The following is a 7320-nucleotide window of genomic DNA, read 5'->3' as shown; positions in this document are numbered from 1 at the left end:
CAAAAATCCAAAAAAGATTTTCTTTTGAGGTTCTTCTTTAGGAAACTAATGAAAAAAAAAATCCTTTTATTTTCATTAGAACTTTAGGACATTGTACATAGAAGAAAAGAAAACAACAAAAATATCTTTCTCTTCTAGAGTTTTTCCTTAATAGAGTATTTGTTTCAAAAAAAAAATGCCCGTTAAGCTTGAGTTTAGAATAGATCATAGAACATTAAGTCTAGAAAATTCAAAAAAAAGGGTTGCTTCTTTTATCTCTCTTTTCCCATCAGAGTAGTCATTAAAGAAAAAGAAAAAAAAAGAGAATGTCAGTTTGTTTACTTTATTCTCGATCTTCCAGAACTACGCAAAGATCTGATTCATGCGGCTTCATGATACGTAGGCAACCTACATAGGGTTCGATCGAATCATTTTTTTTATTAAGAGAAAAAGAAAAGACAAGAAAAAGGAAAAAAAAAGAAAAAGATGGTGAAATTATGGGCTGTCAGAAATGAGAGGGAAGAAAAGAGCGATAATCAGAAAGAAAGAAAAAGGAAGGAAAATGAGCGAGCCAAGAAGTGCTAGAAAAGCGAAGGAAGGAGATGATTGAAATGAACAAATTGGGATGATGTCATATGACCTTCATACCCTTGAAGTCATGTTAGAACCGATAACTGTGACTAGGTGCATGGCACGCAATGTGATATTTTTGCTGTTAAATGCCCTAACGCTAACGGAATGACCCCATTTTGTTCCATTTATCTTCATAGAAGAAAGGTGGTTGGTTTGTGGTTTTCAAAGTGGTAACTCTTCTCGACAACACAAAGTCAAAAGGCAATGGCAGACAACAACAGAATTGGGTTGGTTGATACCGGTGCTCGAAAGCAGTTGGTTGAACAGGACAATGGGTTGGTTGAAGAGGTAAAGATGTTAAGACAACACATGGCGGACATGTATCAGGCCTGGATGACTGGGAAGGCACCACCCCCGCCACCACCTAGCTTCCTAGATGCTGCCCTTACCCAAATTCCGGACAAAATGCCAGATGATCCTCCATACTCTCCATATACACCCGCTTATCATAGCTTTTCCAACCACCCTAGTGGCTCAATCACTCGTCCTCCAATTACCTCTCCCCAAAATTGCCCTCCTGTCATATCCACTATTCCCAACAACGAATACTCACTCAAAGCTCATGATGCCCAATACTACCCCTCAGAGGTTGCCCACAAGGTTCCTAACTCATACAAGCAGGGCCCGCGGGGTGAGCCTCATGCTGGACATGAAAAATTCACAGGAAAAGAAAGGCGAGATGAGATATCCCGGAAGCTGAAGTGCATAGAACAGTCCTTAAAGAACAAGCAAGGAATGGGAGGCCAGGGTAACATGTCTTACAAAGAATTGTCTGTGTCCCCTGACGTTCGCCTGCCCGCGGGGTTCAAAGTGCCAAAATTTAACTTGTATGATGGGTGTGGAGATCCGGTAGCCCACCTGAGGGTCTATTGCAGTAAAATGAGAAGTTTTGGAGAGAAAGATGATCTGTTGATGGCATATTTCAGTAAGAGCTTGACTGGGGCAGCTTTGGAATGGCATAATCGTCAACATGTTGGTAAGTGGCCTACATTGGGTGACATGGCTCAAGATTTTGTTCAATACTTTCAATACAAATCAGGCGTTACCCCAGACCGCTCCTTCCTATCTAAAATGGAAAAGAAGCCGGAGGGAAAGCTTTAGGGAGTTTGGGCTCAGATGGAGGGAGCAAGCTGCTCGAGTCAGTACCCCGATTGGTTAACAAGAAATGGTTGAGCTTTTCCTACAAGCCCAGGGGCCCACCTACTTCAGTCATTTGATCTCGGCCTTGGGAAAGCCTTTCAATGATGTGTTAAAAATGGGGGAAATGGTAGAAGAGGGAATCAAGTCAGGCAAAATCATGAGTTGTTCGGCATTGAAAGATACTATGAAAGACATTCAGAACATCCTAGTAAGTTTGGATGGAAGAAAGAGAAATAGAAAAGATGATCCGCTGGGCATTCCTGCTCAACACTTTCAGCCTCGACATCGGCCCCATGGATATCCTTGCGCACCAGATGACCCTCCCCAATGTTACTTCTCTCCACAGAACTCCCAAAGTCGTACATCACTTTCCCAATACCCAGCTCCACAAAATGCCTATCCACCCCCACGAGCCTACCGAAACCCCCCTGGATCAGGTTTCCGGCCCAACCAAGCATTTAAGAACAAGAGGTTGCAGAAGAAGAAAACCTTCACTCCATTGGGAGAGTCATATGCCAGTCTGTTCCAGAGGCTAAGGAAAGTGGACATGTTGAAGCCGATCCAGATAAAAATGCCAAACCCTCTTCCAAAGAAGTTTGATTTTTCTCAAAGGTGCGCATATTGCTCAGGTGCCCCGGGGCATGACATAGAGAAGTGTTGGAATCTGAAGAAAGCAATTCAGAAGCTTATTGATGCAGGTGACATTGTCGTGCAAAATCCAGATACAGCAAACACTAGCCAAAGTCCATCGCCTGTGCATAATGAGACGCATATGGTGGGTATGATTTATTTTGAAAAGGAATATGAGAATTCTTCTGAGATCCTTGGAGGTTCACGTGCTACTAAGATTTCAGCGCTATCAGAGGTTGATCCTAAGAACAAACGGGAAAAGGGAACCGAAAAGCAATTTGTTAAGAACAATGTGATGGAGACTTGCGAAGGTCCCAGTATTGTTGATGCAAAAGTCAGTGGCTAAGATATTGAGTTGGGTGATTGGAAAGACGCTCTTTTCTTGGTTAGCCAGGGAGGAGTTTTGGTGGTTTATTTTGTTGTCATTTCTGTTGTCGGTGTTATTTTCAGGGTTGTAATCCGGATATTATCTTGTGACTCAGACCCTCCTATCCTCTCATTTTGCCTAGTTTTATTTAGTCGTAGTGGCTCGTTCAGTGTTGTCCAGGTTTGTTCCAAGGTTGTAACCCCAGTTTAGTTTGCTTGCTTTGTTGTTCGACCCTTTCACCATCTGTCTAATGCAATTTTCTATTTTCTGTTATTTCTAGTCATTTTTGTTTAGTTCTCTTTTCCTTTTATAGTCCTTTTCCTATTGACTCTAGTGACATGACATGCAGGCGTAATTCTCAGCCTGGTTTTAAAATTTAGTTTAGTCATGAAGCAATGAAACAATTTTGAAAATGCAGGGACATTTGAGGGAAATAAGTGAAGGCATTTTGAGATCACTTCAAGCCCGAATTGTGTGAAACTGGGGCAGATAGAACGTAAAGAAACCCTATTGAAATGCATCATGCCGCATCAGATTGAAGCTAAAGGCAAGTTTGCCCAAATTGGCAGGGTCCGTTCGTGATACCGAGGTTGTTGTCCAATGGTGCTGGGTAATTGACAAATATAGAAGGCAAATGTGTGGATATGGTTATCAATTCTGGTGCAATCAAAAGATGTTACGTATGTTTTCCTTGGTTTATTTAATTGTGTTGTTTGTACTTGGCATGTTTTGAAGATTGGAATGACGAAGGCATTTTGTTCTGCTATCTAAACACTTTATCCTTTATTACCCCTTTTGAGCCTTATTTATTTCCTTTCATACCCCTCTTTTGGAATCAGTAGTAAAGTTCGGAAACGCAAGCGCGAAAGATAAGTAAAGGAAAAGAGAGAAAAGAAAAAGAGAACGAAAAAAAAAAAGAAGAAAAAAAAAGAAGAAAAGAAAAAAAAACAATAAAACAACAAAAAGAAAAAAGGGGGAAGAAGAAAACAAGAGAAAGAAAAGAAAAAGAAAAGAGAAAATCACAACAAAACAAGGCAATTCTTACGACATGAACTACGTTCGACCTGATTCCTTTTAAGGATACGTAGGCAGCCTCACGGTTCAGTCCCATCAAAATAAAAATCCAAAAGTCCCCAAGCAAGAAACTGGGGCAGAAGTTGTGGTTGTTGCAAGAAATCTGATTCCGAAAGTTGTAATTTTGAACCCATTTGAATTGTTTTGAGCCTTTGATACCTTTTCTTTCTAACCCTATCCAAAAGCCCACGTTACGGTCCAAAGAAAGACCTTCTGATCAGTCTTCGAGAGATGCCAAGTCGAGCAAGTAGAGGTGATTCATGTCAGGGGCAACACTCCGGTCCAAGCAGGAAAAATAATGAAAATGAGAGAGTCTTATTGGTGAAAACCCTCATGGGCACCGTAAGGCGACGGGAGCTGAGAGAAATCAAAAATGAGAGAGTCTTATTGGTGAAAACCTTCACGGGCACCTTGAGGCGACTGTAAGTTGAGAGAAAGAACAAAATGAGAGAGGCTTGATGGTAAAAACCCTTCGGGAACTACAAGTCGAATAAGGATTGAGAATCAGATGGGAAATCACCAGACGGAGATTGTGAAAGATGACTAACGACGGAGCATCGAAGCCCAGTTTCACGGTTTTGGGGTATAACAGGAGTTGAACATCAGACTTGCTCGACAGAATATCCACATGTGCATGTCATGGTCATTAGAGTTGGTATCCACATCTAATAGATTTCTACTTTGTAGCTTTCTTGTTAGGAATCATCTCTTTCCTTTGTCCTTTACTCTGTTCCTTTTGTTTTGTTTACTTCCTCTTCCTGAGTCTGTTTGGTCATAACAAGTGAGAAATGATTTCAAAATTTGCCACCAGCTTTTCAATTGCACAAAACGGGATCTGGCTATCACATCAAAGTGTCATAAGTCGGGAAAGAACAACAGGCACACTGAGCTGGTAACAATCAACATGCTTTGGGATCCTTGTGAAATACAAAGGTTTGGTACATATCAATTCATGGACAATGTAACAGATGAAGGGTGTTAGGTGAACAGATCAAGGGTATTTTCTGTGGTAAGATTGACAAAAGGTGGTTAACCAGTGGCAGGCGAGGTCTTCCAAGCAGAAATCAAAGTTATCATGGCAAGTGAGGGAGCAATAGACCTCAAGGCCAAGGCCAGTGATTTAAGTCAGGAAAGAACAGCATACGCAATGAGGGGGTGATAAGTGTCGTGCTTTGGGGTTCATGTGAGACACAAAGGTTAGTAAATGTCAGTCCAGGAGCAATGCAACGGATAGAAGGTATTGGGTTTGAACGGAGAAGAGGTTGTTTCTGTGTTAAGGGTGACAAAGGGAGTGGTTAGTCAAGGAACAAGCAAGGTCTTCGAATGGAAATCAGTTATCATGACAAGTGAAGGAGCAACAGACCTCAAGGCCAAGGCCAGTGGTTTAAGTCAAGAAAGAATAACATACACACGGAGTGGGGGCAATGGACGTGCTTTGGGATTCATGTAAGACACAAAGGTTGGGTAAATGCCAGTTCATGAGCAATGCAACAAATAGAGGATATTGGGTCTGAACGGAGAAAAGGTATTTTCAGTGATACGGATGACAGTGGGTAGTCAAGGTCTTCGAGTATCGTGGGAAGTGAAGGAGCAATCGCCCTCAAAGTTCAAGGCCACAAACCAACCACCACATTTTAAACTGACAAGATTTTTCTTTGATTTGAAACAGGGGCAGAAAATCTCATTTGTTTTGGAGAAACCCACCATAAGGAAAGGCAAGCACCAGACAGGTATGACCGTAAATTTTTAGGACCCTCCGGGAAAATGGGACCTAGTTTAAAATTCAAAACAATCATGAGTAGCATAATCTAGCATAAATGTACCCCAAAGAAATATAAGTTGGTTTCAAAGTCTGCATGTTTGAGATAGGATTCAATTAGGAGTTTTTAGGACCCTCCTGAATAATGGGACGTAGCTTTAAGATCTCCTTTAGATAACAAGACTTAGCGTAACTGCTATTGTAGGACAGTATAATTCAGCCGTAAATTGTCACTCTTAGGATAATCCTAGAGTTTTGATTTTCAGGACCCTCCTGGATAATAGGATGTAGCTCTAATACTTTCTTAGATAACAAGATGTAGCAGAAGTAATACCTTCGGAAGATATAACTTAGATTTAAAATTTTCAGGACCCTCCTGGATAATGGGGTGTAGTTTTAAGATCGGTCTAGATAACAAGATGTAGCGAAAGTAATACCTTTAGGAGATATAATTTAGATTTAAAATTGCCATTTAACTAGGAGTTGTCAGGACCCTCCTGGATAACAGGATCTAGCTTTCAAATTCTTAGTAATATGATTCAGTTTAACACTCACAGATGTGCCCAACTACCAAACTGGGGCAGAAAATTTTCTTTGTTTTGTCTATTTTCGTTGGAATCGGGTACCCACTTGGAGAACAGGGAGAATCGATTTAAAGTTTAGAAGTCAGGCGCCTACCTGGAGAGCGCGGGAATACATTTCAAGTTCAACAGTCAGGCGCCCACCTGGAGAGCACGGGAATACATTCAAGTTCAGCAGTCAGGCGCCCACCTGGAGAGCACGGGAATACATTCAAGTTCAGCAGTCAGGAGCCCACCTGGAGAGCACGGGAATACATTCAAGTTCAGCAATCAGGCGCCCACCTGGAGAGCATGGGAATACATTTCAAGTTCAGCAGTCAGGTGCCCACCTGGAGAGCATGGGAATACATTCAAGTTCAGCAGTCAGGCGCCCACCTGGAGAGCACGGGAATACAATTCAGTTCAGCAGTCAGGCGCCCATCTGGAGAGCACGGGAATACAATTCAGTTCAGCAGTCAGGCGCCCACCTGGAGAGCATGGGAATACATTTCAAGTTCAGCAATCAGGCGCCCACCTGGAGAGCACGGGAATACAATTGAGTTCAGCAGTCTGGCGTCCACCTGGAGAGCACGAGAATACAATTCAGTTCAGCAGTCAGGCGCCCACCTGGAGAGCACGGGAATACATTTCAAGTTCAGCAGTCAGTCGCCCACCTGGAGAGCACGGGAATACAATTCAAGTTCAGCAATCAGGAGCCCACCTGGAGAGCATAGGAATACAATTCACGTTCAGCAGTCAGGCGCCCACCTGGAGAGCACGGGAATACAATTCAAGTCAGCAGTCAGGCGCCCACCTGGAGAGCACGGGAATACAATTCAAGTTCAGCAATCAGGAGCCATCCTAGAGAGCACGGGAATACAATTCAAGTTCAGCAATCAGGAGCCCACCTGGAGAGCACGGGAATACAATTCAAGTTCAGCAGTCAGGCGCCCACCTGGAGAGCACGGGAATACATTCAAGTTCAACAGTCAGGAGCCGACCTGGAGAGCACGGGAATACATTTCAAGTTCAGTAGTCAGGAGCCCACCTGGAGAGCACGGGAATACATTCAAGTTCAGCAGCCAGGCGTCCACCTGGAGAAAGGGAGAGCATCTCAGATTATAATTCGAGTTCAGCAATCAGGCGTCACCTGAAGAAGGGAAACATCTCAGATTATA

This window comes from Nicotiana attenuata, chromosome 9 (assembly GCF_001879085.1).
Source record: "Nicotiana attenuata strain UT chromosome 9, NIATTr2, whole genome shotgun sequence".
Classification (NCBI taxonomy): domain Eukaryota; kingdom Viridiplantae; phylum Streptophyta; class Magnoliopsida; order Solanales; family Solanaceae; genus Nicotiana; species Nicotiana attenuata.
This window is presented reverse-complemented; position numbering follows the sequence as displayed.